Genomic DNA, 27,045 nt, shown 5'->3' on the forward strand with positions numbered 1-27,045 from the left:
AGTTAAGTGTTAAAAAAATGCAAACATAGATTGCGATAGTGAACGCAATAGACTTCATTTCTATTCTGAAAATTAAATACATATTTATAGTAATAAATATGTATTTAATTTTCAGTAAAATCAATTAGAAAGTTAACCATCATAAGAGAATTTTTAACTTTATACATTCTTAAAAAGTCCTTTCAATATTTCCTGTCCTGTTTTGTTGTAGTTGAAAAATAGTATAGTCTAACCAATTGTGAGAAAGATGATTTATTCTACTTACAGATTGTAATATTGTTGAACTTGCCATTTTAGTAAGGTTTCTGGAAAATTTGCACCAAATATGTTAGTGATTTATAACTTGCAATATAAATTTTTATCGGTGTATAATGACAAATATTAAAATTAAACTGCTAAAATTGTGTTTCCTTATAGGAATTCTAATGCCTCAGAAACAAAGAGGAAAAAAAGATTAGACATTAGATTTTTTCCCCCAGAAAATGTCTAATAAAAAATGAGAGAATTGACTTTAAAACATATTGCAAAATGATTTAATTATTTGATTTTATTTGACCTAGATTTAAATTAAAATTAATTTTAAAAATTTAACTCTAATTTTAAGCGTCTGACAAGAATAAACTAATGATAATAATGAACTGACATATCTAATCTGATAGAGGATCTCAAGACTCGCTAAGAATTTAGAATTTATTTTTACATCTTTTTTACCACGGGTTTACTCATACTTAGTCTTTTGTTATAGATACATTGATTAATTACTGTATAATCTAAGCATGAAAGTTTATAAAACTTTTTGGAGCCACGCTGAATTGAAAAATTTATTTTGAAATTTATGATAATGAGCCAAATTTGACAAAGTGAGATAGCTTATATGTAAGAAAAATATTTTTGTAACGATCTATTTTAGTTATTACTAAACCTTCTTACTATTAAAACCTTATTAGTTACTGGAATCTTAGTAATTTTCGTATTTTTTTGAAGAAAAAAAATTATATCGAAGCAGTAGCTTATTTCCCTAATTAGTTTCCTGAAATATTTTGCCCCAGATCAATAAATTGAAAATATAAAAAAGACGTCAAAATTTTAATTAATTAAAAACTAGTTGTTTATAAAAACAAATTAAATTAACAATTATGAGACAAATAGCTTGCTTTTAATTGAAATTTCTTTACTTTCAAATTCATGAAAAAATAATGTTTTGCTGAAAAAGGAAAATAATAATAATGTTATAAAAAAACTGTTTTTATCTAAAACCAAAACCTAGTGAACTGAGGAGAGGAAAACTATCTCGATTATAATGCAAATGCGACGTAATTGTTAGTCAACCACTTAACTAACCCAATAGTTATAAATGTACTAATGGATAATTACTTGAACTAAAGTACTAGAAAACAATGGAAAAGTAATTAAAGTTCTAATCAAGAGAGTAATTACTATTAAAGTGCTTTTGAATTTGTATAGGAAGTATGGCCATCTCATTAATTTGTGATTGCTTTAAAGACCTTTCAGAAAACATGTTTTGTTCTGTGTTAATGCATTTAAGTAGCTTATTTAATTCAATAATTAAGTAAAATTCAAAGTCAGTAAATGAATAATAATTTGCGAAAATTTTATTTTACTCTTAATTTGCTTCAATTGCATTGAAACATTGAAAAATTATAGATTTTAAGAGAAATATATATTTTATATTTTTCAAAACCATATAAATCTATGTAGAAGTGGTGTTCAAAATGCATTATATATATATATATATATATATATATATATATATATATATATATATATATATATATATATATATATATATATATATATATATATATATATATATATATATATATATATATATATATATATATATATATATATATATATATATATATATATATATATATATATATATATATATATATATATAATTATAGTGCGTTCTGAAAGTAATGCGCATTTTCTGGGAAATAGATTTATTTATCCTATGGGTACAAATGGTTAAAATTCTTCAAAATAGTTCCCTTGTGTATCAATACACTTGCGGAGACGATTCTGCCACTCCTGGAAGGCACCCAGGAATTCCTTGCCAGGATTGCTTCTCAGGAACCTTGTAACATGAGCTTGGATGTTCTCCACCGACTCCCAGTGCCTTCCCTTCAGCTCTCTTTTTAGTCGAAGAAACAAAACAAAAAGTCACAGGGCGCAAAGTCTGGACAATAGGGAGGCTGAGGGACCAAGGGGGTATTACTTTGGGTCAGGTAGTTCTTGCTCCTCCGTCAACACCTTCGGCACAAGCTTCGCACAGACCATTCTCATTTGCAAATCCTCCGTCACAATCCCATATATCACACATTTTGACAAATTCAGGGTGTTGGTGATTGCCTAAATGCTAAACCGACGGTCTGATTTCAAAACTTCACGCACACACTGGACGTTTTCATCTGTTCGGGTTGTTGTTTGGCGTCCAGAACGAGGCTCGTCGGTGACCTTCTCCCGACCCTCCTTGAAGGCCTTTTGCCACCTTCCACACTGAGATCTCGAAATGCATTTCACCTTAGAGGCGTCTTGAAGCATGTGATGAGTTTCCGTCGTATTCTTCCCAAACCGCACACAAAACTTTATCGCTTTTCAACGAACACTCCTTCACGCTGTGACTCGATCGAAAAAAAGACTTAGCGCAAAGACACGTCCCACCCATGGAGCTAGGAGTAGATGGAGGAGACACTAGCAGAAATTCGTGAAGCCGAAAACTCGGCAATGTTAACCGCGAAATTAACCGTCGGCCATCTTACTTACTTCAAAACATTGGCAGTTGTAGCTCGTTTATGCTTGAATTGTCGTATGTTCGGACAGTTATTATCATTTTTATTTTATTCGTTATTCGAGTAGTCTTACTTTGTCTTATTATTTTTTCTTGGACTTCTTATTATTTTAATTACGACTTCTTGCATCTTAAAGTTTTATGTTACTTTATAAAAATTTCAGCTGTAGTTTTATTTATTTCTGTCGAAGTTATTCATCTGAAAATTGATATTTTTTAAAACCAGAAAGTATCCCATTGCATTCCAAATATGAAATAGATAAAAAAAACCGCTCAGAGCTTGTTCTTTAAATTCTAATTTTTCTTAACGTAATAAGTTTATCTACCTTTACTAGTATAATAATTAGTAAGTTTGAACTTATAAAACTCTTAGGGTGGTTGAAATTTTACAATTCTTAATAAATTTAATTATATTTTTTAAGTTGTATTGATAAATACATAGCGATTGTAAAATGAAATAGATCTACTTTTGTTTTAAAAACTCTCCAAGTTTAAGTATTTTTTTTTCTAAATGTTTTTGTTGTATACCTTCATTGAAAACATTAAATGTGTTTTTCTCTACATTTAAGAAACTTTTTCTGGATTTATAAAGTTCAATGCACCCCTCTAAGAAAATTGTTAGTTGCTTTTTGTTGTATACATTAAATGTACATAGCTTCATTGAAAGCATTGAACATGTTTCTCTCTCAATGTATATATTATAATATGATGTAATATATATATTATTATTGTTTTTTTTAATGCATAGAATTTTCTAATCCCTAAGCTAATTTTTTTTCTTTCAAATTTAATAATTTTGAAAACAGCTATATTCAATTTATAAACAAAATATATGTATATATTTAAGGATCTGTTTCTAGATTTTTCAATGTGCCTTTGCTCTGGTTTAAGAAATTTTTTTTTTAAATAATCACTAGAATACTGTGATAATATTTTATTAATCTGTAACATATTTTTCCTTTTTTTTAATAAACATTTTGACATATTTTTCTTTAAATTGATTTACTTTGTATGCAATTAAAAATGTCCTATTTAAGTATTCATAAAACTATCTAAGTATAAATCTTCAAATGTATGGATTTATTTTTAACAAGAGAAATTTGTATAAATTTATGTATTTCACTTTCTGAAATCATTCTTTAACAATAAACATCTTTCAATATTGTGGTATTGTGGTGTTTTCTACTTACAACTGTAAGCCTCATGCTATACTTTGTTGTGCATGAGGAGTTTTAAGTCGTTTAAATAAAATAAAAAAATATTGTGGTATTCAATTTATTTCTATATTCAGCTTGGAGTTAGCTCCATGGATGCAACACATTCATGACTACCTAATATTTTTTTTTCCTGTCTTTTCTTAAAATAATTAGTTACCTGACTTTATGGACCTATGAATTAAAACTATCAGAGTAATATAAATTTTAAATTTCTAGATAATAAACTTTTTTATCTTCTTGAAATTGTTTTGAAAAGTGCATAGTGATTGTTAAATGAACTTGACCTAATATTAACTTTACCAAGAATTCCATTTGTTTCAAAAATTCTGTCAAGTTGAAATGTTTTTTCTAAAAGTTAGAAATACGAAAATTCTAACGGCTAAATAAAAAGTGGAGAAAGCTTGGATGGATGGATCTCTTATTTAACTTAAAAGACTAAACTCGACACTTTAAATCAAATTAAGAACCCTTCAAAACCGCCCTCCAAGCTTCGTTAAAAAGCATGGATTAACTAGAAATAGAAAGATGTATGAGCGCACAACGACGCAGTAACTAAGATGGCGGAAAACTCTCGCGGTTGCTTCACCTTGAAAGGAGTGGGCTAATGGGAGTGTCTTCTCCACTTACTCCTAGCTCCATGGTCCCACCGCTCCTACAACTCGGAGCGACCTGAGACCAGGCGTATTTGGAAGGACAAATCCCCCACCACATTTTCAGACCAATCTGAGTGCGCAGCAATTGATAGTCGCGTCACAATAAAATAATGCGCATTACTTTCAGAACGCACCCAGTATATATATTGTATATTTATCGTAATAACCAATAATTGCATTTGTTTAAGTATAGAAGTATGTATCTGTAAACAGTGAAATAACTTCAAACACGAATTCACAACAGTAATTAACAGTTAAAGTGATTTTCTTTTAAATATACTATTTTAAAAGAGATATCCAAAATATGGTGCTTATACTAAAAGTAATGCTGCTGAAGTCAGCAGTGTTCTTCTGAGTATTCCCTGTTCCTTGAGAACTGGTACACTGGTAATTCAGCACAATATATTATATCTGCTATTTCTAAGTTTGGCCGGTATTTTTAATAGATCTACACCATGACCGAAAAGTTCTCATACAACTTTTGAAACATGTTAAAGAAATTTATAAGTGTAGTCCCAATTATTATTGTATATTACTGTAGTCCCAATTCCAATCAGACAATTTAGTGCAAGGTATATATTATAAGCTAGTACATACAAGCTTATGATGTTCTACACATAATTTTTCTTTATCTAGGTAGAATGTAGGAATTAAGAGAATTATAATAAATAAATTTATCAAAGGAAAGCAGTCGGTCAAAAATTTTGAAGACTTAAAAGCTGTAGGGAAGATGAGTCATTTAATTTACGGAACTATCAGAAGGAATAATGAGATGTCCTCACTTGATGACAAACGAAGATCTGGCAAACCATGATATGTTCGTACGAAAGACATATGTAAGGACAAAGATCTGCTGGAAAGCTAGCCCGACAGATCAAAATATCGAGAAGATCAATGTTAAGCATTCAGAGAAAGAATCTTTTGTGCAAAATTTATATTATAATTCAGAGTAAGCCTTGAAATGGAAGCAGGAGGACAGAAATCATTGCAGGGGTAGAGTTTGTCTTTTTAGACAAGAAACTGTGTTTTACAGAAAATTCTCAGCCACCAAAAAGATAGAATTTGGTCAATTTCTATTGAATGCGTACCTGAGAGCCTGCGTTATGTTCCACATTATCAAGATACTTCTTCTGGGATGATTTTGGTGGCTATTTCAAAAAGAGGTCAACTCTAGTTATCTTTTATAGAAAAATGAGTAAAAATTAGTGCTTAATATTATAAAATGGAGGTTTTGGGGAAAAAAGTTTTACTGCTTAGTGTCCTGCATATGTATTGGAATAATTCTGCTTCCAACAAGATGATGTTCTTTCTCTTACCACATGTGTGTTTAAGGAGTGATACAGCAAATATTTAGCTGATATGAATGGCCTCCTAAATCTCCGAGTTTGAACTTGAAATTATTTTGCTATCCTAACTTAATAACTGTAAAATTTCCAATCTGAGTAAATTTAGAAATATAATTCAAAAGATATGGCAGGAAGCGCATATGGAAGCCGTACGTGCCACGTGTGATTGATTTAAAAAGAGACTTAAGCTCGTTAGGAAAGTAAAATGCGGTATTATTCCAAAACATTTATTGTAAAGATACTCAATGATTGCTACTTTAATTTAACTAAAAAAAATTGTATGATTTATTTTGTATTAATATAATAAAATGTTGAATGTGTATGAGAACTTACTGATCACCATGCAAAGTTTTTGTGACACACATGCCAGACATTTACTACTTCCCCTTAGGAAAAAAAAACTTTAAATAAAATAAAAATATATTTTTTGCTTTGTAAGAATGGAGATTTAAGTATAATAAATCTCTGTTAGTAGATTTAACTGACACCAGGTGTCTTAGTGGTAGCGCTTTGCACTCTCCTGCCACAGGTCCTGGGTTCAATCCTCAAACCGGGTAAGGCTGACTCATCCTTTCATCCCTTCAGTGGGTCTATAAAAGGAGTACCAAGCATGCTTGGAGACTAAGCATCGAGTGCTCCTCGTTCGACTGACTACTAAACCGGAACATCTGCTCCTGCAACCTAGAGTTCAAGGTCAAGAAAATTCAGATGGGCACAGTAGGCCTTGACCCTTTATGGGCTGCAGCTCCACTGAGTTTAGTTAAGTAGCTTTAACTTAACAAAAAGTATTGCATTTTTATAATGGAAAAAGAAAATGATGCATCCTCAAAATATTGTAGCCAACTTACAAAAAGTTACAGGTTCGTTTCTGAACAAAAAAAAATAATTTTCCTAAATGGAATAAAGTCTCGACTCCATAAGCAATCAATATTTTCATTTTCCCTCTATGTGAACTATATAGTACTTCTTATTTGTATTTTGACCAATCATTCATAGAAATGAAAAGAATAATGTTACTATTGTAATTATGATAATTTTTATAAGTGTACTTCGTTTTTCGTCTTCATAAAATTTCTATAGATGCTTTTTATTAGAATCTATCTCATCAAAAAACTTCTCTATGGCAACGCAAAGAGAAAACTTATCAAAATTTGCATAATCTCTTTTATCCAAATTTTTCAAAAATGGAACGTACTTCTTCTTCCTCTGTCACATTCTGTAGACTTTTTACTCACGTTTTAAGTTTTTTAAAAATATTTGAGTTCAGTTTTTTTAAAATTAACCGTTGTAAAAAGCAAATAAATGACAAATTCGATTGTTTTATTTTGCTGAAAATAAATCAAAAGTCTGTATTCCTTTTGGAATATCAGTGACTTGAAATCAAATACAGTAGTATCTATGTTAAAATGTGTTCAAAATCATCATACTTTAAATTTATTCTGCCTTCAGGCATTTAAAAACTATTTTAAGTATTTTATGTTTATAGAGAATAAAGTGCACTAGACCATTGCATTTATCACTTATGAGAAAAAATGTCTTATAGAACGCACAGTTTTTAGAAGTTTCATACAATATTAAGCAAGCAAATATTTAAAAAAGATGAATAAAAGATGATTATATACACTTCATTATGAACATATTACGCAGGAATGAGATTCATGAAAGCATTGACAAACAAAATGGTTTCTTTTATTCTTTTTATTTAGCTATTTTAGATTGCCCAAAAATATAAATACCCTTTGATGATAAATTTCTGAAATGCAAACATATAAATTTTCAAACTTCAAAACTAATTGCATACAATGGTAAACGATTATGAACGAAAAAAGTTTTCAAACATATCAAAGCCGTCAAACTAAACTAAATACTCTATAAATATTTGAAATTTATAAAGATATTTCCATTATGAAAAAGTAAAAAGAAGTTCAAATCAACTTTGAAAGGATATTTTTACACAGTTTTACTCTTAAATCAACCCCGAAAGTAAAGAAAAATGTTATTAATAAAAGCATTTGTTCCAAAATAGCAAAATAATGTAGATTTTCTATTGAAAATGAAGAAATGTTGAATTGAAATCTCACATTATTTTTTATAAATCAATGTAAAGATTATTGGTAACCCTTATAAAATGATTTTTAATTTCAAAATGTATATTTTAAGTTTTTAATGAAGTTGAAAGAGAACTTCTGAATACATGAATGGAACATATTTTTCTTTGTAATTATTATAAGATAAAATATTACAAATACTTTAAGGTATTATGAAAAATTTAAAGAAATATATTTTATTGAATAAATTCATTGCTTTCATTACTGCCACCAAAATTTCGATTTTATAGTCCAGTAAACACGTATTGATTTTTTATATACATAACTTTTTCAGCAGATTTGTGAGGTATATTCTCTTTTAAATTATATTATCTTAAAAGAAATTTATTTTTGCGATAGATTTATTGTTAATATATTTGGCAAGGTAATTCATAGTAACGAAGAGCAAAAAGAATGTAAAAAATCATCATGTTTTCGTTTTTATTCTAGAAAATTCAAAAAAAAAAAGCTAGAAGAAATCCCTAAACACGTTGAATCTTGGGAAAAAAGGGAAAAATTAAATCTTCTAAATGTGTGCCATCACATACGTCAGAAAGCTTGAGGGGCAAACCTTTATAATAGGTATTTTTAAGAAATGAAAAAAAAACCTATTATAAAAGTTCGGCACTCAGATTGCTTGACCTATAAGATAGAAACCATTCAGGTTAATTTAACTTTCCCCTCATTATCACGGGTATCCCTCATTACTAGTACTTTCTTTCTTAACCTGATTAAAAAAGTAAAAGTTTTTTAATCACCGCACTATTTTGGATATATTACAAAAAGCACAAACCACGACAGCTTAAAAACTTTCTGCACCAAAAAAATGATAATCATTCACCTGTAATAGAAATCATACACGCTGTAAAAAACCTCGGATCCAATTACGGTAAAATGTGCCGGTACTTTTACTGTAAAACTTATTTTTACCGAAGCATGCAACTGAACCAAAAAAAAAGCTGATACGATATGATATTTATGGCACGGAAAACAAAATGCAACGTTAAATTGAACACCAAAAACAGTGGAGACGCTGGTGGTACTTAAGAATTTTTATTAGATATTGTTGAGCGGGAAAAGAAATAATTTATTATTTGGATTAATTATGATTGCGGGTACCAGATTTTAAAATTTTTCTGCATGTAATTCGTTTTGCAAGTAAGCACTATGAATTGTAATTAACATTACAAGTATATTGTTCATTTACAAAATTATTGAAAATTATTTCTGTGAAATTCAGATATAGGCTTTGTTAGAGACCCAATAAATTTTCTTTTATCGCAATACATTGTTCATTTACAGAAGAAAATATTATAATACACTGGTCTTATCGGATGTACAGTGAAGCAAACAGAAAAAAACGGACCACCCTGAATAACTTTTGAACTAATGATAGGATCCTCACATTCTAGGACTCAATCTTGATGGTTCAAGAGGGTGACCTCAAATATGCTAATGAATTAGTGCAGATGATATTTTAAGTCACGAAATCAGACACAAAAACGAACTTTCTCGGAATAAACATTCCTTTTTTTAATCCGATTCATATTTATGAAATTTAGAATTATGAACGTATTCTGATTTTCCCGAACTATTTAGTATGGAGGCCATATTCCCTGCAGTCTGGGAAATATGGTATCCATAGTTTGATCAGGAGAGTGACTTTTTAATGTTAATTTTACTCTTTGTGTAATTCGTCTTATCTCGATAACCTTTTTAACGAACTGAAAAATGTTTGCGCACAATTGAAAAATTCGCTTATTCAAAGATAAATCTATGCAAAAAATAAATTTTAGTAGATATTTATTATTTTATTAAATAATAGTCAAAAATTTTGAATTGTACAGTTTTTTACGTCATTTTGAAGTATGTAATTTTACATGGCTAAATTTGAGAGATATCGGTTGAATGGCTAATGAGAAATTGAATTTTAAATCTACTCTACAACTTCTTTAAAATTCGATTTCTCAGGAACTATTCAACTAATTTCACTCAAGTTTTGTATTTTGCAATGTAAAATTACATACTTTCAAATTGTGTTAAAAAAGTTTAGATCTTATAATTCAAAATATTTTCGACTGTTATATTAATAAAATAATAAAAAATAACAAATATTTACTGAAATTTATTCACTTTTTTTTGCTTGGAATTATCTTCAGGTGAACGAATTTTATAATTATGTGCAAATATTTTTCAGTTCGCTTGAGAAGTTCTCGAAGTCATACGCAAAAAGTAAAAGTAACATTAAATTGGTCTAAAGTTTGAATCTCTCTTTCTGACTAAACTTTTTGGACTATATTTTCCAGCTTGTAGATGGGAAATATTTTGAGGATCAGAAGTCTGAATCTGGTCTAAAGTTTGAATCTGGTCTAAAGAAGTCTGAAATTGGTCTAAAGTTTGAATCTCTCTTCTGACTAAACTTTTTGGACTATATTTTCCAGCTTGTAGATGGGAAATAATTTGAGGATCAGAAGTCTGAATCTGGTCTAAAGTTTGAATCTGGTCTAAAGAAGTCTGAAATTGGTCTAAAGTTTGAATCTCTCTTCTGACTAAACTTTTCGGACTATATTTTCCAGCTTGTAGATGGGAAATATTTTGAGGATCAGAAATCTGAATCTGTTAAAAAAAGAGGTATGTTTATTCAGAGAAAGTCTTTCCTTGTAATGCTCTGAAAAACTCTGTGAACGCAACACCTATGGATTTTAGAATGGATATGGTTAAAATAGTCGTCTGTACTGCTGCGGATATTCAACAAAATCCATGTGTATTTGAACGAGTCCTTCTATGCTGTAACGAATGCAGTGCCAGCAATGATGGAAACTTTGAACATATTTTGTGAAATTTTCGCAAATCATCTACTTCAGCACATGGAACATTTTTTATCATTAAACATTTTAGATGCTCTCAGTCTTGTGTCTCTCACCTGTTATATTACTTTCCCATAGCATTTCTGACCATGGGTTACTATGCAATTATGAATCCCTGTGATGTCCCCTATATCCCCCAAAAGTTTGTCCCAAAAACTCTGGGACAGCCCGTATATATCTATAACGGCACTTTCTAAATATTTCTAAGTACATAAGAAACGAAAATAGTGAAGATATATTAATAATTGTTTATAATGCAATAGTTTTGAAACATTCAAGCTTTTTTTCAATATAAATTTTTTTAAATATTAAAAGTGACCTTTCTTTTGGTGCTTAAACATTTATTCAATTTAACAAGTGGCTGAATTTTTATTTCCAAGCAGGATTTTCTCATTTTTTCGTAAGTCAAAAGTATTCCTCATTAAAGTTAATATGACGTATGAAATGAAAAGTCTTCTAAAAAGCTGTTTTTAATGAATATTTCCCCCCCATTTTTCTTATACCTGACAGAATTTAAAGCGTGCTACATTTCTATTACTGTTTCTTGTAAAAGTAATTGAATCTGACACAAAAAAGAAAGTTTCAATTTTGAATGCAGGAAGAAATAATTTATTTGCATCAAAATTTATTCTAAAAGTTTAATAGAGGATTAGAAATCATAAAAGTGTTTGATTTTTGACAGCCTTTATATATCACGGCTAAAAAAAGTTTAATTTTTTCCTTGAATTGGTGCTTTTTATCAAGTGCTTCATTTTTCATCCCCCAAAAGGATTAAAGGGATCGTCTTTTTCTTAACTTATAAATGATCCAAAATTTGAATAATATATTCATTCTTTTAAATTTTTTCATTCCCATTTTAACAGCTTTTTCTATACTTTTCAAGAATACATTTAATAAAATATTTAACATTTTATAAAAAAAAAATATCTGTGTTAATAAGGAAAGAAAAAACTTTTCTTGCAGTTTTTTAAGTATTTGAAGTTTTGTTCCATTATTTATGCATATTTAGTTTTCATCATTTTTGCTGATATAACAATATGCATTTAATTTTTTTAAATTTTCAGAGAAAATAAACTTTGGTATTATATTAATTCCATTATTATTTGTTATAAGAAACATAATTAAAATGCCCTAAAGTTAAAAATCATTTTTTTTTGTTGAGAAATCAAAAGCCCCCAGCTCTATTTTCTCTCTAAGTAATAAAAACTATATTTCAACTTTTATATTAATATTCTAAATAATATTTTAACTTTTTTTAAGACATGGTATTAAAAGAAGTCGAATATCTCTGAGAAGTTTTTTTACAAAAAAGTAAAGGTAATATAAACTATGGTAATTCAAATAATAATGTAAGAAAATTATGTGGCAAAGACAAATTAAAATGTTTAGAAAAACATACTTCATGTATAAGTGTCATAGCTAATATAAATTAGATCATTCTTTTTATATTAAATTGAAAAAAGGTAACTTACACATCGCGCATTTAAAAATCTTACAAAAACCACAATGCTTAACGTATGTGAAACTCTCTGAGAGTTTGGTGTGTTTATTAAACAACAATATCTATGCGAACAATTTGAAAATAGCTTATAATTATTCTTTAAACTTCGTTAAAAATTCGGTTTGTCGAACAATTTCTGTTAAATTATTCTTTAAACTTAGTTAAAAATGGCTCGTGGAACTATTTCTGTTTAAAAAAATTGCAAACAAGGAGAAAGAATTTGTTAATCTGATAATTGATTAATAAGCCTAACGTACATCAAAATATTTATTTTCCACACAAGTAAATGCTTGTAAGATTCAGAATTTTTATTTAAAAAAGCATTCGCCTGTTTAATAATATTTATTTAAGATAGAAATATTTCCTTTCGAATTAGGTTCGTGCAGTGATGAAGAAGTCACGATAGCGCACTAACCACAATATAATTGAGAAATAATATCTTATTGTGTTTCAGAAAAAATTACGAAAAATATAAAAAATTTGTTTTTCGATTTAATTTCTGATTAGTGGCAAAGGTAGAGAGAGATGTGCATGAAAATGTAACACAACAGAGAATAATAAATCCGAAGCTTAAAGAAAAATATTAGGCGATGCTTATCTTATCCTAGAAAATTGGCATGTTCTAATATCGCCAAATGGCGATACGTTGGCTAACCACAGATCGGATCGGTGATTAACTGTGAATTTTGAACATAATTATTAGTTAAAAAATGGAAACCTTAAAATATAGCGGGTGAGAAATAATCATTAGAGGTACTCGATTAAATGAGTTAAAAAATAAAATGTAAAAGGAAATGGGCAGGGTATTATTCAAATATAATGTAGAGCCACATTAAAAATAGAAATCTTTTAGATGAAAGTGAACTAAATGAATAAATATGTCGGAATATTGTTTCAGTGTGTCATTACCCTTAAAAGAGTGATAGTACTTAAGAGAAATAATGATTATTAAATGGCATGAATATACAATAATAATATTTTTCTTCAGATTAGATTATATATTACAGTTAAAACAAGAAATATACATAATGTTAAACATGAGACAATATAGAATATGTCTTAATTTTAAAACAGTTAAAAGTTAAGATTGTTTATCACATTAATCTTTTTCTCAAAAAAACCCTTAAACATTGAAAAAGAAAAATTTTAATAAAAATACATCGGGAAGTAATCCCTATATTTTAAAGCACTTTTGAAAATATCAGTTCAAATAACTATATAAAATGAACTGAGGTTTTACTGTGAAAAATTTTTTTTTCCTCTGCTTAAAAATAAACCTCACATTTGAACTCTAAGTGGAAAATAAAAGTATTTCAATACTTTTAAAATGTTAATGTTATTTTTAAATGTTTTCTATGTTACTTGAATATGAAGGCATCAAAGGAAATTCTTTAATTCAAACGGATTACTTTCTTTAATTTTGACTTACTTTTACTGTTTTAGAACTTTTATTTGATCTTTAACGCATTTTTTCCAACTCACTTTAAAAACTTGTAAACTTAGTTTGATTTCCTAAGAGTTTAATGTAAATGAGTGGTTATCGTACTTTGATCTTATGAAAACTTATTCAAAAATAAGGTGGATTTGTTATTTAATAGAAATAAGACTTATTTAAATTTTGAAACTTTTTTAAAAGAAATCTACCTTTCTTTGAGTGTATCAAATGGTGACGTATGTGAGTAATATTTCAGTTTATTTGTGCTTTTAATGCGTTTAATAGAATTTAAAAAAGAGAACCCTAGATTTTTCAAGTGATTCATGATAATATATTTTTAGTGTATACTTATCTAGCATGCATTTTACGGTGAGTAATTTTTTTTGATCAAACTTGTTCGTTGCAGTTTTACTTTTTTTAAAGTTTGCATGAACGTAAAATCACTTCTTCAAAAATACGTTTATTTATTTCTGATTGGTAGTTCTGTAGTTAGAAAGATTTTGTTCTGCACTAAGTCTAAGAGTTTTATTCTCTGAAGTATTGTCACACGAAACTGGATATTCAATCTTTGACTCTTATGTAATTCCTTAGAAAATAATTTACAGCCTATGGTAAGCTATGGTAACCTATATTTTAACCTTCAATTAAGCCAATGATTAAGACTATGATATGCCATACTATGGGAACACAACACACAGTTATGGTAAGTTTAAGTGAAGCTAAACCACGTTTATTTAGTTCTGATTGGCAGTTTTGTAGCTAGAAAGATTTTGTTTTTCACTAAGTCTAAGAGCTTCATTCTCTTAAGTATTGTCACACAAAACTAGATATTCTATCTTTGGCTCTTACGTAATTCCATAGAAAATAATTCACAACCTATGGTAAGCTATGATAACCTATATTTTAACCTTTAATTAAGCCTATGATTAAGACTATGATATGCCATACTGTGAGAACACACCACACAGTTATGGTAAGTTTAAGGGAAGCTATATCGTCAGTTTGTTGAAAATAATGATTTTATATGTACTAGACTCATAAAACAAACGTGTGAAAATACATCACACAGGTATAGTGAGTTTATGGGAACATGTCCCATAGCTATAGTCAGTTTATTGGAAGTTTATGTACTATATTGTATGTACTAGATTCATAAGATTAGAGTAGTTTAAAAGTTTAGTTGCAGGAGCTCATTTAAACCATTCAGAGTATGAAAAAAAGCTTTTTTAATACAGCATTTTCAAAGAGCACGGAGAGATTGGCACCCTATAAAGACATAGGTATACAGTGACTTTTTTCTCTTCAGGCTTTTGAGCCAGGACGGGATAGATTAGTTCCTCTCGTAATCAATGAATTGTTTTACTATCCGTGAACAGAGTGAAAAAAGAGGGAAAAATGGGTACATGAAATAACTTCGAATTTAATGTTTGGTTTTCAAGTTCTAGAACTCAATCTCAATTCAATGGTGTGACCTAAAAAATTGCTAATTATACAGTGAAGACGATATTTTAAGTTAGGAAATCAGGTCCAGAGACATACTTTCTCTGAATAACCATGCGTTATCGACGATCATTTAGATTTTTGATCCTCAAAATATGGGAGGGGACCCAAATAGTTTCAGGAGAATGGTCAAAATCTGGGATTAAAAATGCTAATTTTGCTTTTAATCTCATTTCATCATAAATCGAGAACTTATAAGGAGGATCGAAATATTTTCACACACAATTGTAAAATTCGTTTATCCAAAGATAATTCCATAAAAAAAATTTCAAAAAAATGGTCTTCACTGATCAATTTTCAAAAACATTTATTGTTCTTATTATTTTATTTAATAATAGTCGAAAGAATTTCCAATTGTAATGTCTACAAATATTTACATAATTTTATAGAATGTCTAATTTTATCGGGCAAAATGCATAATTTGAACGAAATCGGTTGAAAATTTCCTGAAAAATTGAACTTCAGAAAATTGAAATTTCATTTCTCAGTAACAATTCACCTGATCTTGCTCGCATTTTATATTTTGTCATTTAAAATCAATTCATTTGGTTTCAACATCATTTCTAAAAGCAAATGTTTGAAAGGATAAATAACTGGAAAACTACGAAAATTTCGTTACCTTTAAAGGTAATTCAGACAGGTATGATATACATAAAAGAGATTTTGGACTAATTTAAAATTTATTCTGAAGCAATGCCCCAATAAAATTAATTTTCAATCAAATATTTTGTAGTGTAAACTTTATAAACCATAATAAATTTGAGAATAAATTGGTCTCCTTATTTTGTTTTGCATTATATTAAGTCGCATCGTCCACGTTGAATGCTCAGTGCATGTTAGATGTAAAGAATCATTTATCAAACTTGTAGAATAAAAACAATGAGTTTTCCATTATCTCCATTCTATTTATTTGACAGCTAAATTTTACTAAAGAGGCCTGACACTCCAGGCTCTTTAAAAATGATAAATTGTATATTTATAAAAAGGTCTAATAAAAAGAAAAATAAAGAAAAATAAATAAAATCCCATTTTACTATGCATTTTTAGGCTGTATGAGAGCTGTTAGAGGCAGACTTTATTTTTCTTAAGGAGGAAAAAAAGAAAAAGTGTTGGTATTAAAATTGAAATGTAAATTGCTGAAGTATGAATATAAAATTTTAAGTTCAATTGAATTCTTGAAATTCTTGAAATCGCATATATATTTTAATGATTTATTATGGATACTGACCCACGAAATGTAGGGGGTGGAAGGTATATGGGAAATAAGATCCCAATACTATGGTCAGGAGAGAGGTCCAAAATTTGGACAATTGTGAAATTCATTTGTTTAAGGATAATTTCGCTAAAAATATAATTTTTAATAAATATTAATTATCTTTTATTACTTTATTTTTAAAAAAAATGTAAACATACAGTCGAAAAAGTAAGGTATATAATTGTTTAGGTCATTTTAAAGAATGCAGTTGTACATTGCAAAATGCAAAATTAGAGTGAAATCTGTCGAATAGTTCCTGAGAAATTGATTTTTTGTAAAAGTTGCATTTTCATTTCGTAACTTAAAATATAGTCTGCATTAATTAAATAGCATATCTGAGATAACACATTTGACCTATTAGAATTGAGGCATATAAAGTGAAGATACGATCATTGGATAAAAATTTATTTGGAGTGACCTGTATATTATTTCTTTTTCTTGCACTGTACATCAGATAAAACAAGAATGTTGCAAAAATTTAAAAAGAACATAATTATTTTAAAAGTACGTTTGAATATTTCAAATCCATTTTTTAAACGTAATTTTTGTTCAAAGTAAAATTAGCATTTCATTTTCAACTGATACTTTAAAAGTAAATTCGTTTTAAAAAAATATTTTATTTAGCATATGCATAATAAAACAACAAAATGTTGTACTTAAAAGCTCAACAATATTGAAAACAACTGAAAATAGTTAGAAGAACAAAAAAAAATCATTGTATGAAAAATTTCAGAAAATGAAATTTATTCAGAAGAAGTCTTTTCTTCTAACGAAATTTGAAAACAATTATTTTTATGTTTGTTTTTATGTTTGCAAAAGCATGTTTGAAAGTGTTTTTATGTTTGAAAGTGAAACAATAATAAGAATAAAAGTAATATAAAAACAGAAATGTGGATTAAGAAGATTGTTAATATGAGAATAAAATTTTTTTGTGCAAAAGAATAAACAGTTATATTGAAATTACAAAAATATACTCATTTCTCGGGAAGGGATATTTAGATTTTTAGTTAAACTTTAAATTTTTTTCAGAATTCTTTAAGAAAATAAATCGTTTTACGGAATATTTTTCGGTGTATTTACAAGGCTAGTTTTTAAAATTTTTTCTCTTAATTGAAGAATGTTTACATTGAACTGTAAAAAAAGATTTATAAAAGTTCATGAAAAATTTCTATATTTTTTAAATACTTCAATAGTTTAAAAAAATAAGTTTAAAAAATAATAGGTTTTTTATTCGAAAGAAAATTTATTGTTTTTAAAATTTATGCATTGATCAGTCATTTTATATTTATATTCGGTTTTTGCTTTTTACTTTCTAAATATTACTTTTTTTGAAGAAAATTCTTATTATTTTTTGCACAGTATCAATTTACTGATGAGCAAATAAAAGTTTAACACTCTACCAACACTGTCATGCTAATGCAAAAAAATTTAATTTAGTAAATAAATCTGAATTTGATGACTTACGAATAAGTTGCCCCGATTTTTAATTCTGGTATGAGAGAAAAACTTCTCTTCCTTTGTTCTCTAAATTTGAAATAATGAGGAACATTTTTATTTATTATCTTAAATGTAAGAAATTCTCAGTTCATAAGATTTAAATTCCAAATTATTTAAAATTTTTTATTTATTTAAAAGGTCTTAAAATTTAAGTACTTATAGTTTTTTACGTTTATAATTTTTAAATTAATAAGTCACTAAACTTGCAGTCTTTAGTAAACATAAGGGATCTTTTGAAAGCTTTTTCACCAAAATAAATAAATAAATAAAATTAAAAAATGCAACAATTTCAGTAACATAGTTTTTAAATTAAATTTAATATACTATTTTGCTAGAGATAATTGACTTTTTTTCATGTATATTTAAAAAGAATGTATATCTTTAGCAATTTAAAAAATATTGAACCTCTTAATAAAAACGTCCATATTTATTCCACGCAATGATTTGAAATGAATTTACGCTTTTCAAATAATTTCTCACATTTCAATGATTTGACAATTTGAGAGAAAAATTTTTGTATCTTAAAAGTGTTAATCTAAAAACCCTTTTGGATAAAAATGGAATTTCTTATAAATTCTGTCTTCATGAAATGCAGTATTATTTTTTTTAAAGTTTAAATTGATTTTCTTTTAAGAAAATAAATAAGTTTAGGCAAATAAATTTTTTTTTCAGAAGAACATTAAATATACTATAATAAACAAAATTAAATGAAGATTCTAAAAAAAATCATAAAGTATAATGAAACTAATTAGACTAATTGTCTACCTAATAAAAGCATCTTGAGCGTTTTTCGCATTTTTAATCTTTTCATTTTTCATGTTATATTAATATATTTTATCTTTATGTTTTGTTGCAGTTATATTATATTACAAAGAAAAATATTTATCGATATTTTTGACTTGTGACTTGAAAGTAAGTAAAGATTTGTGCTTACAAGATAAAAAAGTACTCAGTTTTGGAAAATAATATTTAAATTATTTTCACTTCCTATAATAGACAGATTGCTATTACATGTAGATGTTTTTGTCTTCTTAAGCTACTGGCATTGGATTAGACACACTATTCTACGTCATTTAAGCCTTTTTTGAGTAAGTTTTCATTTAGTCTACCAGAAATTACCTTTTTAATTTCTTTGAAAAAAGCTCTTAAATTCTTCTTTTTTAAGAATTTGAAGACTGAGTGTATATCGCGACATACACTCGACATACTGAAGCGGTAAGATATTCCTCGATTAAAAACTTAATTCACTTTAAATATATACAAATTGGAATTATCAGTCGACATGTTTCAACCTCTAAGAATAGAGACTGATAAATAATTTCATTCAGTTCAAAATTATACAAATAGGGCTATTGACTTGGGCCGGGATGGAAAGTTTGTAGGACTTTGGGCTCATGTCAAAACGGTCATGAGTTCAATCACCGCCGGCCGAAGAGTAAATGGTAACTGGGGCACGTTTACTCTATCGGGTCACAAAGTCTTCCACGTTCTCATAACAAATCAATACCTCTGGTGGTACTGAACTGGAGATTGATCGCTCGCTGGTTCAGGTCAAAATTACAATCGTTGGATGAATAAAAGGATTTATGAATGAGTCCTTCCCTTTAAACTGGCTGTGATGTATTTTTGGCCATATATGGAGTCACTAAAAACAGGAAATGCACTGTCTGCCTTAAATTCGCTTGGTTTCACCAAGTTGGCTAATTGGCAAAAACATTAAAAACAACGATACATTGAAAATAACAGTCGACATGTTTCAATCGTTAAAAATAAGACTGATTAATAATCGTCGCATTTTGCTTCAAAAATATAAAAATTTGAAATGACATTCCGCATGCTTAAAGCTCTCAAAAATAAGAGCTATTTCTGAGAGCTTGAGTCATTTCGCCCAATAATTCAAAGTTCATGTAACTAATTATCAAAGATCAAATATGTAACTTGCAAAACCGAGGAGGAAATTACAATCTGTATTTTGCATACGAACTGTATACTGAAATAAAAAAATTTGTCTCGATTTTTTATAAGGAATTAAAGTTTCTGCTTTCATTACGCAGTTTTAATTTTTCTGAGTCGCATTGATCCAGAATTTTTTTCTTCTCAATTACCTTAAGATTTGTATCGTTTTAAACCTTAAATTAGATAAAATAAAAAATTTAAAAACTGATGCTTTAATGATACTGGCAGGAAAGTAAACTCTTGGCCAAAGCGTTTAACAATAGCTCTCACAACAGAATAACGATCAACCAATTTTCCCCTAAATCCTATTTCACTGACTTCTGTTCAAAATACGTGAGGCTTATGATAAATCTTTCTGTTTTAAAAAAAATCAAGAATTCTGTAAGAAATTTCGAAGTTCACCTCTTACACGTCGGGATGCTGAATTTTTCCCATTTTAATCCCAATTCGAAAACAGTGAGAACGTGCTCTGGATGAAAACAAAGCTGATTTACTGGTTGAACTGAGAATTTCGGGAATAAAAAGAGAATGCATTCTATGAAAGAGGAAGGGTATTTTTCATTTTCAACAGTAAAGCAGCAGAAAAATTGCTATTGGATCACGTGATGTATCACGGGAGATAAAATTTGCAAGAGACAGTATATAAATCGAACCAATTGGATTTTCTACGTTTTTTTTTCCAGAACTGACGAAGCATTTTTAGGAAATTTCGTATTTGGAATTTCATTTTTGAGTTTTGAGAATAGCATTTGCATTGCCATTTCAAAATCAGTATGACTTCGGAAATTCGAAAGAAGAATATTGCATTACGTTCCTAAGAACTTTATTTTTAAAATTTTTCTGTTGTATATTTCTGGTATTTTTACATTTCAATAAGCATATTTGCAAATGTACGGCTGTTTATTGGTAAATAAACATGAGCTGAAATTAGGAAAATCAATTTAAGTTCATAAACAAGAAAACGAATTTCAAAGAAAGTTATCTATATTACATAAAAGGAAGGTTACAGTTCTTCCAAAGTATTTTACGAGGGTGAAAAGAGAGAAATGTCCAAGCAGCTTGTCGAACTAAATTTCTCATTCAGAGAATTTTCCAGAAAACCACTTGAGACTCAATTACCACCCTCTATAAGCAGAAAAACATGAGCTGAAATTATGAAAGTAAATTCTTCCAAAGTATTTTAAGAGGAAAAAAATAGAAAATTCACTTAAATCGTTCGTCTAATATTGTAGAGGCTCGCTTAACTAAATTTCTAATTTCGTGAAGAGAGCTTGAGGCTCAACATAATTTCCATTTTCTAAAAACACTTAGAGTCTCATAGAGAGCATTGTGTATTATTGAAAAAAATTGAAATTTGGTACTCATAGTGTTTTTTTTAATTTCATTTTTCATTCTCTGAAAACCATTTGAGGATTAAAAATGGAAAACAATTGATTCTCAACTACCACCGTCTATTGGTAAATAAACATGAGCTGAAATTATGTAAATAAATTTAAAATAAAAAATAAGAAAAAAATTAGAACGAAAGTTACCTATATTAAATAAAAACGAAAATTAAAATCCTTCTTAAGTATTATATACAAGGAAAAAAATATAAAAATTCGCTTAAATCGCTTGACTAGTATTGTAGAAGCTTACTTTCTAAAGTTCTCATTTCCTGAAAAGAGCTTAAAATGAAGCATATTTTCCTATTTTCTGAAAGTAACTTCTTTTTTTAAGTCACTGGGAGTACAATAGAGAGCAATGTCCAGAAAAATTATTTAAAAAAAAATGAAATTCGAAAAAAATGAACTTATAATGTTTTTTTTTCTCTTACTCCATTTCTTATTTTCTGAAAACCATTTGATGATTAAAAATTTAAAGCACCAAAATTCCTAAAAAGGACGTAGTTAAAAAAATTATTTATTGAAAGAAATATCCTTTATAATACCTTTTAATGCATTCGGAACTTGCTAGCAGCGTTTTCCTTCTTACTCCATTTAAGATTTTAATCAATGACTCATTAGAATATAGTTACCTAGGGTCATTTAGTTTTGTTTATTAAATCTATTATCGCCTATTATTTAAATTTCTATTATTTTAATAATTTGTAAACATTTATTTACTTTTTTAAGATAAAATAAAAATTAGATTTGTTGCTTTTTTCTGGCAATAACAACAAGAAAAAGTTATGCAATGGCCATTTGCAATCACTCATCTTATAGCTAGCACTTCATTTCATTTTAGGTCGCACATCGAACCAGTGAGATAAAATTTTAGGTATGCTATTTAAAGCCTTTTTCAGATGATTAAACTTAGTGCTTAAAACAATTTTTTTAGAACGAAAAAAAATCAATATTTGGTTCTTTAAGTGTTTTTTTTAAATGTTTTTAATCGTTAGATTCTATAAAATTTTAAAATAAAAAATACACATTATTTTATTAAATATCTCGCTTTTTTCCGCTTTTTTAAAAAAAATAAATTTAGTTTATCTGTTGTGCTGCTTCTTATTCCACTTGATCCAGTCCTTAGCTGGAACAAGACCAGAAGACCGTTCACCCTAAGAAAGTCACGAACCAGCATAGGATTTTCCAAGAGCTCAATCTTCTTCAGTTCTAAACAAGAGAGCAAATGGTGTGGAGTAGATTGGTTTGACCTATACTTGAGGCACACAGAAAACTTTTTTTCCTTGCACATATGAAAGTGTACGAGTGAGTCTACTAATCTGGTAATGATAGTCTGTGATTTTCTATCACCCTTTAGCTCTAAGGCAGTAACAGAATGTTTTTGTTGGTATCAGTCATGGGCAGGTGGAATCCATTTCCATCTTTCGAGAATATTTCGCTATAGTTAAAAAACACTATTTTCTCTAGTGCTCCAGCAGAGCTCTTATTTGTCAATTCATCGGCCGTGTCACTGAAGAAGAGGTCAACATGTCTAAAATTATCTTTAGATGATAAGTAAACATATTAAGAAAATATAGGGTAAAAACCAGAAGTATTTGAGAAGTTTAAAATTTTAAGACTACGGGCATCATGCCAGTTTCTCATTGCATAGACAAGTTCAACAAGTCTTATAATTCATCTGTTATTAATATAACTCACTATTGCACAAAATCCATCTAACTTATTAAAAATTAATTTTTAAACAGGAGAAATGAAACATTAACAAAAATTTCTATAATTTTTGAAACCACTTATCATTATTATTTTTTACCTTACCATTTATAGACAAATCAAGCGTCAGTTACCCATGCAATTATACCAAACAAGAACAGGCGAAAATTCTTTTTAATTATTTAAAAAAAATATTTATTTACATAAATTAATATTACCAAACATTTTTACAACTGACGATGTTAAAGTTTAGCAAAGGAATAACTCACATATTGCAAAAATTTCACCTCCCATTCAACAACTATTTACAACCAAAAAGAGCTTTTATTTTGCTCAAATTGTACATATCGCTTGTCATGAGGCGCAATACTGGTTTACTTCATAAGAAGCCACAAACTCTACAGTATAAGTGACAGGAAATTGGTTTATCTCTAAACTTTAAAAACGTGGGTTATTACTTTTTAACTTCTAAATCTTAAATGATTAAAAATCACATTTTTTTTACTTTGAAAAGAAGCGAGAAAAATAATTAGCTTATTTTTTACGTAAGGTAACAGAACCAAATATGGGCACTTTACACAATATTACTATATAAAATATAGCCACTGCAAAAGAGCTATACTAAATCACTACACATGATGTAAGTAATAGCATTTGTTCTGCAGTGGCCTATATGGTTTAAAAGAGTCCTGATAGTCCGTATTGTGTCGTTATTATCCTTTATGAGGATGACACACATCGATGTATTCTCCTACAATCCTACAAGGAGAATACATAGCCGAATTTTCAAATTTTGTGCATATATTTATGGAGTTTTCTTAGCATAAAGAAAACAAATTAACTTTCGTACATTTTAAACATGTTGCACACGCATGTAAATTGTAACTTGAAATATATATTTACTTTAGCTGCACCTACAATTAAACCAAATTCTATTTGAAGTAATGATTACCTCTTCACTTTTTCAGGATTAATTTTAACACTCTGTATACCGAAATGGCTGAAATGAGGAAATTTCCCATTTATCATAAAGGCTATTATTACACTACCCCAAAGTAGTGCCATTACTCGTTTGAATTTAGTTTTCACATTGGTGTCATTAATAGAAGTTTGAAAGCATGCTTTAAAGAATGTTGTAGTTTCAAATTTAATATTATTATTTTTAGCAGCATTCTTCAAATATCTATAACATTCTTCTGGCTTATCATCTATGGGCTTAATGTTGCCCATATTTAAGGCACCGTACATGGTGTTCTTTAACATAAAAAAAATAACATTTATACATTTTTAACATTTTGCTCAAAAGTATGACTTTTTAACTAGTGAAATAAAATCGCTTCAGCTACAGACAATTAAACCAAACTCTATTTGAATGAAACAGTTCCTCTTCACTTTTTCAGGATTTATTTTAACACTCTGTATACCGAAATGGCTGAAAAGAGGAAATTTCCCATTTATCATAAAGGCTATTATTACAGAACCCCAAAATAAAGCCATTACTCTTTTGAATTTAGTTTTCACATTGGTGTCATTAGTTAACGGAAGTTTAAAAGCACGCTTTAAAGAATGTCGTAATTTCAAGTTTGCTATTCTTATTTTTAGAAACAAGCTCCAAATATCCATTACATATTCAGTGCAAGCATTATTTATCACACTGAAAACTATACATGTCACTCCCATGGTTTTTTGTTCGAATTTAACGACCGGTTTATTTCAAAACAAGTTTTCCGTCGTTAGATAAGTTACATTTGCATTTCATAGCATTTCACAAACAAGTATATAAATGCGTTTCTAAACTAATTTTAACATGTATTCAAGATATTAAAATGTGATTATTTGATATGCATTATATATTGAATAGGGGTACATTAGGGCTGTTTGAATTGCAGGACACGCACTTGATATTTATTAATTGAAAAACTTTGACATTTTATCATATGAATAATTTAATGTACCCTTTGCAAGCTTTTTTAATGGATGGTTTTTAAAACGGACAAAATTAGTAGCCACTTTATTAATAACCACATTGAGAAAAAAAGTATGGTCCAAACTACCGGAATATGGATTAATTTTTGATATTCATGGTACCAAACACCAAAAAGTAAGCTTAATAGTTGAGAAATTCCAGCGAATTGGTAACAACGTTTGGTAAAATTAACAATAAAATAAAATTTCATTATCATACTGTATGGTAGTAAAAAATGGTAAAATTAGCTAATTTATTTCATAAAAAAAGTAATTTTTACAGTGCTAGTGTAATTTTCAATAACAAAAAACCTTTTTCACAACCTTTATTTAATTAAGTAAGCCCTTGTTAACGTTGTTTTCAGTGTGTTAGTTGTTTTTTTCCCTTTTATATAGGCATCAAGATAACATCTATAAACTTTACAAACATTAAAAAATACGCATTTGCAAATATACAAAAGGGGCTTCTCTGGATAAGCAGTATCACCCACCAAACCTTGTGTAGCTCAGAGGTAAAGGGTTCGAATCCCACTGTAACCCTGGATGTATCTTCGGGCTGTTTTTCCCTGAATTGTATTATCTGTCTTTTTTACTTAATGAAGGTTTATAAGCTGTACATGTACCAATAAATAAACATATAAATCCCTATACAAGACTAAACTGGATCAGTAGTTTAAATGTTTACAGATCAGACTGTTTGAACTTTAAAAAAAAAAACATACTGATAGTGGGATCAAATTCCACCACAACTTTAAATGTATCGACTTATTGAGTCATTTATAATTACACGTATGTACCTATGGATCAGGCATGTGTATTTATTACAAAATTGCCCCGAAATTAACTGATCGCTAAGAAATAGTTCTTAGTAGATCAGTGAGGGTAAGGCAGTTGTCAGAGAGCGATTGAGTGACCACTTTGATAAGCTTGTGATGAGACTGACGGTGAGCGGAATTGATACTCGTTAAACTGTTCTAGTGTAAAGAGCTCGACTTTGGACACAGGTCGTCGGATAACCAAAGCGGGGTAGCCATCCTCTCTGCAGAGAATCAAAATTGTGATGGCAGATCTTCGAATTCTTCCCAGAGATGCTTCTCAGACCGTCGCCAATAGCCTATTAAATATAGTAATACTACGTCGTTACAAAGTTAAGTTTATAAGCCCTTTATCTGGTTGACAAACAGATAGCACAAAATAGAAAAATCTATCACAAAAATATACCCAGGGATCCGAAGGAATTTAAACTCGCCAATTTTATGCTACAGTAGATGCATCTTGGTAATGTCCTTCTGTAACTTGTGTTTACTGCTCTTCAACTTGACAAAATTTTAAAATAAATCATACTTTGTAATAAGCAGACGAGCAAGCATATGCCTGATAACAATAAATAATTAAATAAATACTTGAAATATATTTTTTTACAAATTTTTTACAGCAGTTTCGTCTTTTACTATTCAAAATGGAGGTAGTAGGTTCGAATCAAAGCATAAAACTTGGTGCAACAATTTTTTGTTACACATCCAGTAAAACGAGCTTTATTTTCTTTATCGTAGTAATGTTTGATGCTCATGATGTTTGATTGTTTTACTTTGAACAAATCTTATAAGTCATTTTCACTGCATACACTGCATCTAGGGGAATCGCAAAAAGTGTGATTATTTCCTTAGGGAACCTTGCAGTATTGCTGTTCTGTTAGCTGCCCTGAAGAGCGTAGATGTAGTGGGTTCGTAACCCAATACAATCTTTTAATAACGAGAAACAATATACGTATCTTAAAAATTATTATTATTTCATGTTGTTGTAGTTCATTTACGTCTCACTAAAGCTGCACAATGGGCTATTGGCGACGGTCTGGG

The sequence above is a fragment of the Parasteatoda tepidariorum genome, chromosome 2 (assembly GCF_982258835.1).
Source record: "Parasteatoda tepidariorum strain Cologne lab strain chromosome 2, Ptep-v5.0, whole genome shotgun sequence".
NCBI classification, from domain to species: Eukaryota; Metazoa; Arthropoda; class Arachnida; order Araneae; family Theridiidae; genus Parasteatoda; species Parasteatoda tepidariorum.